The sequence below is a fragment of the Dendrobates tinctorius genome, unplaced genomic scaffold (assembly GCF_039654945.1).
Source record: "Dendrobates tinctorius isolate UK_male_01 unplaced genomic scaffold, ASM3965494v1 ptg000103l, whole genome shotgun sequence".
NCBI lineage: Eukaryota > Metazoa > Chordata > Amphibia > Anura > Dendrobatidae > Dendrobates > Dendrobates tinctorius.
In genome coordinates this window covers 40,192,170-40,205,676 of record NW_027361771.1, presented here as the reverse complement: position 1 = coordinate 40,205,676, position 13,507 = coordinate 40,192,170, and the positions used below count along the sequence as shown (strand labels likewise).

The 13,507-nt window shown below is 44.4% G+C and overlaps 1 long non-coding RNA gene across 1 annotated transcript; it reads right to left on the bottom strand.

Moving 5' to 3' along the window:
* Positions 1-6,445: 6,445 nt before the first annotated feature.
* Positions 6,446-13,136, bottom strand: LOC141100069 (uncharacterized). The gene is made up of 2 exons (XR_012234586.1): positions 12,814-13,136; positions 6,446-7,125 (listed from the first exon to the last, which is right to left on the bottom strand). It is a non-coding gene; the product is annotated as an uncharacterized lncRNA (long non-coding RNA).
* Positions 13,137-13,507: the final 371 nt, after the last annotated feature.

Genomic DNA, 13,507 nt, shown 5'->3' with positions numbered 1-13,507 from the left:
CTCTTGGTTACCCGCTGTTTACCCTGGAAACCAGTGTGCACACTGGTTTCCAAGGTAAACAGTGGGTAGCCAAGAGCCACGCGGCTCTTAGATACCCGCTGTTTACATTGGAACCAGCTTGCTTGCTGGTCCTGATCGCTGGAGGGGCTGTCTAACGATGTCCCAGCGATCCCATCCATGTCGGATCGTTGGTGGGATCGCTGGGACATCATTATGTGTAACGGGGCCCTAGAGAGATCCTGAAAAACCTGATCTGTTGTGGGATCTTGAGGACTGAGCCGAAATTAGGAGTGGAACAATCGGGGGAAAAGTTTAATAGAAACGCATCACCACTTCTGCATTTATCACTCACTCCTGGTTTTGGCTTATAAATACGGATCTAAAAAAATAACCAAATACTGAGCGTGTGAGCATGTTCTTCAAGTGATAATCTCCTATAATATTAAGATTAAAAGATAGTAGATATATGGCTGTCCTGTTTATTTCTGGGCTCTGAGCCTATAACCATTACAGTGTGCCACATGCCCCCGGAAGAAGCCAGCAGCGAAACGGCACCCGTTGGGTGTGAGAGAAGCATAGACCGCCTCACTGATTACAGCACCATTTTTACCCAGAGTAATGATTATAGGCTTATTGGCCCTTTATTGCTCTTATTCCTTGGGTGTTTTGGTGTAAAGGGATGGTACCGGTACCATCCTGTGAGTGCCTTTTGTTGGGGTATTATATCAACGCAGAGCAGAGAGATTTACTACACTTGCACATCGCAGCCACTGCATTTCTTTTGCCTCCTTTACTTATAGCATCTTTAATGGGAAGCAGAATTACAGGATATTTCATAGAACCATCTCCTAGCCCACTAGCACTGGCACCTTTACATTGCATAATATTGACCATATTACTGGTAACTTTTACTTCCTTCAGTGTATCCCAATGGGTTCTTTTTCTGCCTATCCCTGTTTTTTGGTCCCATCACCTCTGACATTGCTGCATTACTGTGTTTTCTTCCCTCTTTTTATGAAGGTTCATTGCCCTGTCTTTTTTAATTATTTTATTTGTCTTTTATCTCTATATTGAATAAAAATTATGTTTTATCTCGTCATTTGTGAGTTGGAGTCACTTCCTGTCTAGCGGCAATGGACCGCATTAGACCATGTTGATTTATTTAGCTTGAAGTATCTAACGTTTATTTCTGGACATACTGTATAAGGAATTACCTTCCAGGGTCATGCTTTCTTTTTCCAATGAGCTATGAGGCTAACCAAATCATCAAAGAACCATTCTTAGGGTACCGTTACACTTAGCGATGTACCAGCGATCCCGACAAAGATATGGCCCCACGTGATGCTCCATACTGTATAATGGCCCCACACGATGCTCCATACTGTATAATGGCCCCACATAGGGTTTCATACTGTATAATGTGCTCACATAGTGCTTCATACAATATAATGGCCTCACATTAAAAATATAAATACCGTATATACTCGTGTATAAGCCAACTCGAGTATAAGCTAACGCACCTAATTTTGACACGAAAAAATTGTGAAAACTTATTGACTCAAGTATAAGCTGGGTATGCATTGCCCCTAATCCCCATCCTTGTCTGCATGGCTCTTTATCCCCGTCCTTGTCTGCATGGCTCTTTATCCCCGTCCTTGTCTGCATGGCTCCTTATCCCCGTCCTTGTCTGCATGGCTCCTTTTCCCCGTCCTTGTATGCATGGCTCCTTATCCCCGTCCTTGTATGCATGGCTCCTTATCCCCGTCCTTGTCTGCATGGCTCCTTATCCCTGTCCTTGTCTTCATGGCTCCTTATCCCTGTCCTTGTCTGCATGGCTCCTTATCCCCGTCCTTGTCTGCATGGCTCCTTATCCCCGTCCTTGTCTGCATGGCTCCTTATCCCCGTCCTTGTCTGCATGGCTCCTTATCCCCGTCCTTGTCTGCATGGCTCCTTATCCCCGTTCCTGTCTGCATGGCTCCTTATTCCCGTCCTTGTCTGCATCAGGGCTGTGGAGTCGGGGCTCATTTTGGCGGAGTCGGTATAAAATGGACCGACATCCTAAAATATATAATAAATTGGGTACAATAGTTCAATGCAGGATGTGGTGAATATTTTTTCATAGGAATTTGGGAAAGTTATGAAATGTCCTATAAATGACTGTTCTATTCCTGATCTAAGGCTACATTCACACACAGCGTTTTTGCTGCGTTTTTTGAGGATACGTTTTTCAGCTGCAAAAGCAGATCAGCTTTTTAAAAAACCGCATCACCTGAAAGGTTTTAGAGGTCATAGATAATGTTTTCAATAGCAAAAGCAGATTAGAAAAACGCCACACAACCTGACATGCTCATTCAGCCCAAAAATGGATCCTCACAAAACAATGTGTCTGAATGTCATATCTTGAAACCCATTGACTTTGCTGGAATGCCCAGAGTCACTGCATTTTACGGCAAAAAAAACGATACACAAAAACGTGTGTGAATCATGGCTGTAGCCAGCGGGGGCAGGGGGGGCAGCTGCCCCCCTAGAAGCAGGGGCAAGCACCTATCAAAACTCACTTTTATGCTGCAGTGCTCCCGTCCTGCACTGGCTCCAGACTGCAGGGGGCAATCTCCCCTCCTCTGTCCTGTCTTCTGCCGTCTTCACTAAAGAGAGGAGGGGGAGGGGTGCCTGCCCTGCACAGGATCTAATTCCTGGGCCCCGAGCTGGAGAAAGCGAGAAAGTTGGGCACATGCTGCAGCTGGCAATAAGAGATAGTCCGCAAGAGGGACATGCTGGAAATCTGATTGGAAAAGTGAGGAAATTGGTTATTGCCGCCAGAACCCCTAAAATTGATTCCATCTTGAAGAGATGTGCTGGGAAAGGGGCAATTGTCGATCAAGCCACTCGGTGGGGCAGCACTTATTTAATGCGCGATTGCTTGAACTAAAACAGTTTCTTATAGATATGGCGAACCCTCAGGTAACCCTAAATGAAGGTCAATGGACACAGGTGGCTGAAATGAAGGAATTGCTTAATCACCCATTTACTGTGACAAAAAAATTACAAGCTGAGGATTTAACTCTTGGCATTTTCATAAAGGGCATGTCACACTAAGCGATAGCGCTGGCAATATCGCTATAACTTGTGACGTTATAGCGATATTGCTAGCGATATCGCTGTGTGTTATACTTACCTACGACCCGCTCCCCCGCTGGTTATCGCTGATCGCGCGAGAACGTCCTGGACCGTTTCTCGTTGTCAGCTTCCTGCGGCGCTTCCTGTTGAGAGACGAGCGTGGAGTCGGGCGGGAGGACGCAGGATCGCCTGGTGTGACAGGTAAGTAGCGACCCCCGTCCCCAGCGATGTCGCTAGTGAGATCTGCCTGTGTGGCAGCTCACTAGCGACCACTTAGCGATGCACCAGCGATCCTGACCGCGTCATATCGCTGGTCGGGATCGCTGGTGCATCTCTAAGTGTGACAGTACCTTAAGGGAGTGGAAGAACTTGCTATTTTGCCTGTCCCAAAGAGGAGGTTTAATCGCAGATGGCATTTCTGCTTCAATGAAACAGAGAGAGACACAGCTATTGGAAAATCAAATTTTTCTGGCAGCTGTTTATGTGGACCCAAGCAGGGGCGTATCTAGGGGGGGGCAGCCGGGGCAGTTGCCCCGGGCGCAGCCGGTAGGGGGCGCAGTCCGGGCCGCCTAATGCAGCGGTCCGCAGTGTCCTCCCTGGCGGCTGCGTTCTGCCGCCCCCCCGGCCTGAGAGTCGGCGGTTCTCTGTGTCACCTGTCAAGCTGACAGCTGGCACAGAGAAGGTGCGCGTTCCGGCTCCCAGGGAACAATTGTACTGGTGTCTGTATAGACGCCAGTACAATTGCAGCTCTGACCGCCGGCCAGAGCGATGTCAGCAGCGTGCATGTCATGTGATCACGCTGCTGACATCACTCCCCGGCGCCCAGAGTGAACGCTCAGCCCTGGTGGTAAGTGTGCTCCAATGTGGAGCTGAAGAAACCACCGAAGATGGGGGGTGTTAATGAGTGGGGATGGGGTTAATGCGTGGGGGGTTAATGAGTGGAAATGAGGTTAATGTGGGGATGGGGGGTTAATGAGTGGGGGTTAATGAGTGGGGATGGGGGTTAATGAGGGGGGGGTTAATGAGTGGGGATGGGGTTAATGTGTAGTGGGGTTAATAAGTGGGGATGGGGTTAATGTGTGGGGGGTTAGTGAATGGGGATGGGGTTAATGTGTGTGGGGGGTTAATGTGTGGGGGGTTAATGAGTGGGGATGTTGTTAATGTGTGGGGGGTTAATGAGTGGGGATGGGGGTTAATGTGTGGCGGGTTAATGAGTGGGGATGGGGGTTATTGAGTGGGGATGGAATTAATGTGTGGGGGGTTAATGAGTGGGGATGGGGGTTAATGTGTGGGGGATTTGGAGTGGGGGGTACATAATGTGTTGGGGGATTTGGGAGTATGGCCTAGATACGCCTCTGGACCCAAGTCACCGTATATTGCTTGATGATCAGCAGCTTACTAAAGGAAAAGAACCTCTGACTGAGGTAGTAGTTAGGATGAGTGGCCTACAGGAGGACTGCCAGGCGCAAGAGGACTTGGGTCCTGACAGTGCTACTGCTGCCATATCTTCATCCTCATCAGATGAGGAGTTTGACTTTGACAAGTATTTGGATGACATGGAGCAGGCAAAGCGTTGCCGCAAGGAAAAAGATTTCACTCCGTCTCCTATAGCAAGCAGATTGACCATATTTCAGCAAAATGTTTCACTTGCTCTCAAAGAAATAGAAAAATTCAACCGTTCATCAAAATTGACTGTGCATGAGGCAATTAATTTATACCCAGAAATTGTTAGACATGTTGCCCATGTGTTTACGGCTTTGCCTCCAACCCAAGTTAGTGTAGAGAGATTGTTCTCTAGCCTTAAAATTATTAGGTCAGATTTGAGGTCATCTATGAAAGAGGATCTGATGGAGGCAATTCTATTTCTTAGAACAAATTCATAGACTGCACAAATGTTATTTAGTATGTTTTTGTTGAAAACTGTTTTTTTGCCACTTACATAGTTTATTACATAGTGTTTATGTATACATATATATATAATCGATATTACATAGTGTATTACATATTTACAACTTATTAGTTTTTTTGTGTTCTAAAGTTTTCCAATAAATATATATTATGTTCTATCTAAATATCTTGATTATTGTATCATAAAAATGATCCATCTATCTATCTATTGTCATACATTTCTAGCTTCTGTGTGGCAGACTATGGTTGTGGTTGAGTGTCAGGTTCCTCTCCAGATGTGTGTGGGCTAACGGCAGAGACAATAAGCTGAAATAATCATCGCAGCCCTCCATGAGTGCACATACTGCAAATCTCATCTTGTAGACTATGTCTCGTTTCTATCCCATCCTGATTGTTGGAATTGGTGGTAAGTAGATTACTAACCCGTCTGGACTAATGTGTTTCCAGCACATTCAGTGGGATATTAAGAGTTAATCCTGTGAACTGGATTGCTAAAGCTGTGTTCCATAATAACAGTATCACTATGTAAAAAGTGATGCCTCATGTTCACAGTGTTGGTTCAGGTTGTACTTTATGCAATTCTATCAAGACTTAATTTATTTTGTATGCTCTTATCTCATCATGTTCCAAAAGGAAATGTTTTCACTGTTCTTTGCTGTATCATGCAGGTTTTTTAGTATTTGGGATGTCTTTGGTATGTTCTTGCAGTACATATAATGAGCATAGTCCTATAGATCTGCTCTTTTTTATTTTACATATGTGATTTTTTGCATTTTACGGCTTTTGAGCAGATGAAAATTGTTTGTTGAAATGTTTTACTTGCAATAGCTCTGTGCTTTCATGCATTATGGACTGTGCATACCTAAAGCGTGTCCTAACAGTAGTTAGGCCAAGGTTGGAGTGAAATAGGATTAGGAGAATGGCGGTCCTTTTGTAACTCTTTCTGACATCAGTGGAGGGAGTCATGTACAAAGGCAACCACCTATTTGATCAATGTTATGATGACCGCAACGGCAGTAAATGTGACTTGTGTTGGTGAGCGATCGTTGATTTTAAAGTCGCCTGAAAGAAAAAGAAAAAAAACAATAAAATTTATAGAAATTAGAATAGAGATGTAAAATAGGATCCACTAAATAACTTCAGATGATACAGTAAGGTAGAGGTGTCAAGATTTGGCTCCCTTCCCCTTTGGACAGGTGAGATGTAGCTGGTCGCTGTTTTAAGGTTTTCGTGGCAGAGGTGGTAAAATACTGACCTGTTCTAGGTAATTTTTTCAGGTTTGAACCTCACATACAGGCACAGATAACCTTACCTTTTGTTGAGGGAGGGCTACATTAACCCTTCCCGGTTGATCCACTGATTTCCAAATTAGTTCATAGGGCGATGCTAGCAACTGGGAATGACCACACGGAGACGGGGGTCTCTGTATGGGAGGATCAAGGCAGATCACTAACCCCCTTTATTATGTCATCTTTTTATAGTATATTGTTTAATTATGCAAAGTACTCAGCTACCAATAGCATCGTCGTAATACTTCACTTTATAAGCCAATAATATTGCAAGAAAACCGGAAACTACATATATGTCCCTAGCTGTGTGACGTAGAAAATAGAACAATAGCACATTCTTCATGGTCTCATATCTTGTACAAGCTGGAACAGTCTGGTTTCATAACAACCGTGAACTTTCATCTAGTTACAAAATTTAACTCGTAAACAACAAAATGGCGTCACAAGCACAAAAATGGAGTCTGGAGAACAAGATGTCCCGTACATCTGAATACTGTGCTTCACAATACCCCCTAGATAAATTTTGTTAACTAATATGCAGTATCAGAGGGGCTATCTCAAGCCATAAGCTACTGGTCTTCACATGGCTGATGCCGTGTTATCAGTCATGGCTGTCGCAGAGCACCCGTCCCCCCTGTATACTGCAATTCACAAAAAAACAATTTTTGATGATGGTGGTGGAGATCTTTTGTAGGTAGTCATGTGCTTGGCATCAACATCTCCATCAAGTAGCCTTTTGAGATCGGTGCAGAGAAGAGCAGGGGTAAAGACGCCTTTGGTATCATCATTAGCTTTCTTAGTGCAGAATTTCCTAATGCATACAGAAATACACCAAAGAACAAGTTTTAGTATCACATATGCAACAAGGATACAGGCAGCAATGTGTAACAAGTTTTGTAAGATCCCAGCTATCCAGCCCCCAATTCCCTTAAACTAATTGGCTGGATTAAGAAAGGAGAAGGTGTCTGACCACCAACTGTCCTTATTATGATCATTATCTTTATCATATTGATCTCTGAATCTTTGAATATCTTCTAACTTTAACTTTTAACTTCTACCAATAATAATATGGAAAATGCAAAAAAACAAAACATTATGCCCCTTTATTTGCTATTGGCTTGTTGGGTGATGAGAAGAACTTGATAGGGACCGTCAACAAGGGTTCTAGTCCGTGCTTTCTGACATGCCTCTTCATGACTACCAAATCACCAGGCTTCAGGTTATAACAGGTGTCGGTTTCTGCTGAATCTGGAAAACACTATGGGTGTTAGCAAGATTTTACTAAGCTGAATAACATATTGAACAGCACGGTCAGTTTCTTCTGATAACTGCTGAGGCTGGAAATTTGCAACTGGGGGCCTAGCACCAAACAATATCTCATATGGGGACAGGCCATGTTTTGCAATAGGGGTAGTACGGATGTGGTATAGTACAATGGGTAGGAGTTCTGGCCATGGAGCCGTAGTCTCCTGCATCGTTTTGGTCAATTGTCCCTTCAGTATGCCGTTCAGCCTCTCAACTTTCTCACTGGATTGTGGATGGTATGGAGTATGGAGGGCTACAGTGGATCCAAGCATTGTCAGAACTTCCTGGTACACATAAGAAGAAAAGGCCAGACCTTGATCACTTTCAACAACTTCTGGAACCCCATATCTGCATATGACTTCCATCACCAGTTTCTTCGCTGTGGTTTTTGCAGTCATGTTGGTAACAGGGAATGCTTCCGGCCAACTGGAGTACATGTCAACAACAACCAAATAGGATTCATACCTTCCAGACTTAGGTAACATGATATGGTCCACCTGGAGCCTTTGGAAAGGATAGTTGGGCTTAGCGAGATGCTTCGGGGGTACACGTTGAAGTTGACCGGGATTGCAGGTCTTACAGATATTACAGGCATGGTTGAACGCTGTCAAAACTGTGGAAATTCCTGGGGCCCAGTAGAAGTTTTGCACCAGTGCGAGGGCCTGATTCTTTCCCCAATGTGTAGGCCCATGTGGCAACAGCAGGGTACGTCCGCTTAGGGAGACACACGAGTTGGTCCTTTTTTTCAGAGACCATTATTCATACGTGCCCCATCAGTCTTCCATTGCTTCACTTCTTCCTTTGGAGACATTCTCTGCATTGTCATTAAGCGGTCTCGTGGGGTCCGACAGAAAACTTCAGTCTGTTGTAGATCATCAGGTTCTTGTAGGGTCAATGCTTCTTGTAACTGTTTACGCTGAGAGCGTGTGGTCGCCATAGCTAGTATGGTTGGTTCAACTGGTAAAAGAGCGGCGGCTTTTGCTTGCGTATCCGCAAATGCGTTGCCAACAGTCTGTGGACTGTTCCTAGGACCGTGCACCTTAACTTTGATAATGGCCACCTGAGTAGGTAATTTGATCGAATCCTTGAGGGTTTTGACAGCTTCAGCATTTTTCACTGGGGTTCCGGCAGTAGTAATAAACCCTCGATTGGCCCATAGAGCTCCAAAATCGTGAGCAATACCAAATATTTTCCGTGAGTCCGTGTATATATTAGCCCGTCTGTTCTTGGCAAAAGTACATGCAGTAGACAGAGCCTGGAGTTCTGCTTCTTGTGCTGACTGGGAGGGCGGGAGTGCAGCTGCGTGCACTACAGTGTCCTCTGTGGTAACAGCATATCCCTTGTGGAATCTACCAAACTCATCAGCATATCTTGAACCATCCGTGTAAAACACCAGATTGGGATTTGGAAGTGGATTCTCACTGACAATTGGTGGAGTAACTGTTTCTCCAGTCAAAAGTTGCGAACAGTCATATTGGAGATAATCATCATCACTGCCATCTTTCCTTATAATTCATTATACCGTCTTTTATGGCATTGTAAAGGGGTTGCATTATGCGGGATGCATCCGGTATCCACTGACAACAATAAGTGCATAGTCCAAGAAAATGCTTGAGTTCAGTTTCATCTTTTGGGAAAGGAAGGGAGCTGACAGCTATTTTTCTTTCACCTGCGAGGTGTCTGACAACCTGAAGGAGACAGTGACCCAAGAATATCACTTTACCAAGGCAGAACTGAAGTCTCGAGGACGAAACCCAACAGTTCAGTGCTGCCAGATGCTTGAGGAGGCTTACAGTGGCAGCAATGGCATCCTGCTCCGTCCGTGCACACAACAAAAGATCATCCACATACTGAAGCAGCGTAACCTGGGGGTGATCTAACTGCCAGGGCAAGAGACACTCGCTCATGTTTTTTTTGCAAACTGATTGGGACTGTTTTGGGCCCCTTGTGGCATAACTGTCCATGTTAACTGTCGTCCCTGATGAGTGAATGCAAACAGAAACTGGCAATCTGGGTGTAATGGAATGCTAAAGAAGGCATTGGTAAAGTCGATAACTGTAAACCAAGCAGCATCCTGGGGTATTTGGGGCAAAAAGAATATGTGGATTAGGCACCACTGGAGTTTCCAGAACAGAAGCTGCACTGACTGCCTGTAGGTCTTGTACCAGCCGATACACAGGGGGCTGGCCAGGTGGGGTCTTTTTCTTAATGGGAAACAAGGGCGTATTACATAGAGAAACACAGGGTACTAGAGCACCGTTATCAAGTAACGTTTGTATTTGTCCCTGGAGGCCCCGCTCCTGGTCATATTTAAAAAAATATTGATGGACTTTGGGAAAAGGGGCACAAGGGTTGAGAAACACTTTTACTGGTTCTACATGCATTTTCCCTATATCATTTGGCCTTTTTAACCAAAGTTTAGATAGTATCTCTGAAAGATATAGGGTGAGTCATTGATCCTCAGGCAATATTGGGGGTGGATCTGAGCCTATCAGGGCCATCATAATCCTGGGAACGGCATGCAAAATACAGATTTCCTCACTGTCTTCATCTGCATAGGGATTATGTAACAAAAGAACCATCTGACCATCATCTTGGAATTGTATTCTGGAGTGGAACTGTGATAATAAATCTGCCCCTAGTAAATTTACTGGACATGTGGGAGAGATTACAAACTGAGCAGTAACCTCAGGGAAGGGTTCCACAGGGATAGGTTTTGTAAGAGTATGTTTATTGGGTCTGCCATCTACTCCGATTAAAACAGCGGGGGTATGACAATCTCTCTGAAAGTGACCGAGTCGGCCACAGCGCCAGCATTGCAGACATTGAGACAGATATTGGAGTAGGGAGATGAATTTGTGTGTGCTGATAAGGAACGAGCTATGTTCCCAGCTACGGTGGGGGATATGGTGTGGGCTGAGATGGGAGGGGGTACTGAAGCAGCTGCAGCTGCTAGCTTTCCCTTTTTTTTCCTCTGCTGATACGGAGCACGTTAATTTCTTCTGGAAACTTTTTTTTTCTACTTTTAATGCATCGTCCGGAGTCGGCACATTACTCTCGATTTGCTGCCATTTGCATGTAGAAAGCCATGGGGGAAGTCTCTGGATCGGGTAATTGATTGCAAAGGGTGTCTATTTGGGATGGGGTAAAGGGGGTGGATACTCATAACAACTAGCAATATTAGGCATAGCAGGGACTGAAACTATTTGTCTGCCTGACACATTAGTATCAATCTTAGTTCCTTCAATCACTTCCTCAATTCTTTCCTGCACCACAGTCACTTCCTTGAACCACAAAACATCCAGTTCCTGTCATAAGACAATTTTACTTCTTTAACATAGCAATAGCAGAAACAATCAGAATTCACTTCCTCTGTTCTTCCTAACACCTTCGTCACACAATTCATGTGCCAAGCCACAAAATTCTTCTTTTCCTTCCACGGATTCTCTCATTTAGAGCTAAACATCCTTACTTCAGTTGTGCACAGTACTGATGGCCGTATCGGTCTCTGTTCCACAGGGTCAACCCCCCTCTGGGAAGTCCAAAATTCAACGCGGTACTCAGTGAAAGGAGGAGGGCGTCTCAGACTATCCCTCCGGACACCTCTGGTTGTATATATATATATATATATATATATATATATATATATATCTATATCTATATCTGTATCAGTGTCCAGCTGCAGCAATGAGACTCATGGGTCTTTCCCACCTGGTAATCAAGTACCTGCACGGACTGGATTAGGAGTAGATCCTTCAATAGGAGAACAAAAAGGAAATCCAGCAAGAACTCAGCAAACCAGGGTTGGAGTAAAATGATGCTTTTCTTTATTTCTTCAACAAGGTATAAAAACGACCCACAAGAATCAGAAACCAGAGTACATGGCAGAAATAAGCGCAAATGGGACTACGCGTTTCGGCGGCCTAATCCGCCTTCTTCACGGTCCAAACGTTTTTATACCTTGTTGAAGAAATAAAGAAAAGCATCATTTTACTCCAACCCTGGTTTGCTGAGTTCTTGCTGGATTTCCTTTTTGTATATATATATATATATATATATATATATATATATATATATATATATATATATATATATATATATATATACACACATACCTGAGTTACGTATCCTACCCAATCTTCGATCACCTCACCACGCCCGATACTAACAGTGATCAGGATATTTTGACTATAAAGAGAGCCACAATCACTGGTCAATCCGGGGTGTCCATCCCTTATGAGGTACGGTTCAAACACTGGGGCCCCAACGGGACTGCACCTCTATATGATTCCACCCATGAATTGCCCCATCATCGGGGACAAACCTCAGATTCTCTTTGCAGAAACAAGCACAGGAAAACCACACCAACGGTCAGTCTGAACAGTATAACTGCCAACTTACCGTGGTTTTTGTGGGGGATGATCAGTCCCAATTTTCCAGCACCTGTGTCTGGTCCGAGGGTCCTTTGTCTTGTTGTCGTCCGGTGGCAGAGGCGTCCCTATTCGGGGGCCCCACGTTAGGCAGCCAAACTGTTGAGGGAGGGCTAAATTAACCTTTCACGGTTGATCCAGTGATTTCCAAATTAGTTCATAGGGCGTTGCTAGCAACTGGGAATGACCACACGGAGACGGGGGTCTCTCTACGGGAGGATCAAGGCAGATCACTAACCCCCTTTATTATGTCACCTTTTTATAGTATTTTGCTTAGTTATGCAAAGTACTCAGCTACCAATAGCATCGTCGTAATACTTCACGTTATAAGTCAATAATATTGCAAGAAAACCGGAAACTACATATATGTCCCTAGCTGCGTGACGTAGAAAATAGAACAATAGCACATTCTTCAGGGTCTCATATCTCATATCTTGTACAAGCTGGAACAGTCTGGTTTCATAACAACTGTGAACTTAGTTACAAAATTTAACTCGTAAACAACAAAATGGCATCGCAAGCACAAAAATGGAGTCTGGAGAACGAGATGTCCCGTACATCTGAATACTGTACTTTACACTTTAACCCAAGCAAAGATCTATAACATTGCATTGGCCCTGTTTATCAAAGTAAGCCTATCACCAGGTTTTCCCTCTATAAACTCTATCCACCATCTTTCAAACATCTTTAATAGAATTCCTGTTCCTAAGGGCCCACTGCCCTGCATATCTAAGAATGTGACTTTTATAATAGTCCCACATTACCTGTTAAGTGGTGCTGTACGTTCTGATTTGTGCTCCGGGACTGTGCTCGGCACCTCCTCTGTCCCCACAAATCGCTGTTTTGTCAATCTTCATTGACATGGCTGATGTCTCCTATGTCATCCACCGCGTGTCCAACTCTCAAGCCTGGAAAAATAAATGAAGCGCACTCTGTAGTTCTGGAGGTGCAGGCTGAACTTCGAGAAGTCCAAAGTAGTAGCCAAGAGAGGAAACAGCCATACTCAAACGTTTTCAGTTGCAAAAAGTATCTATATTACATGTATAAGGAAAAATCACCACAGAAAATAGGAATGAGTGAAGGCAAGGTATCGTTTCGCCCCTATCCGGGTCTTTGTCAAACCTCACTGAAGAGTAGAGAGCTTGCATGGAGGGTAAGTGAAAATAAAGAGGTCCCCGCTGGGGCTCTTCCATAGGTGTGGGTAGCCTATGGTGTGCCCACCGCTGTCTGTGGTGGGCATGCCATATACTACCCACACCCATGGTAGAGCCCCAGGGGGTACCTCAATTTATTGTCACTTATCCTCCATGCAAGCTATCTCTACTCATTAGTGAGGTTTGACAAAGATCTGGATAGGGGCGAAACGATACCTTGCCTTCACTCATTCCGATTTTCTGTGGTGATTTTTTCTTATACATGTTTCCTCTCTCAGCAACTCTCAAGCCTGCACAGTAAGGA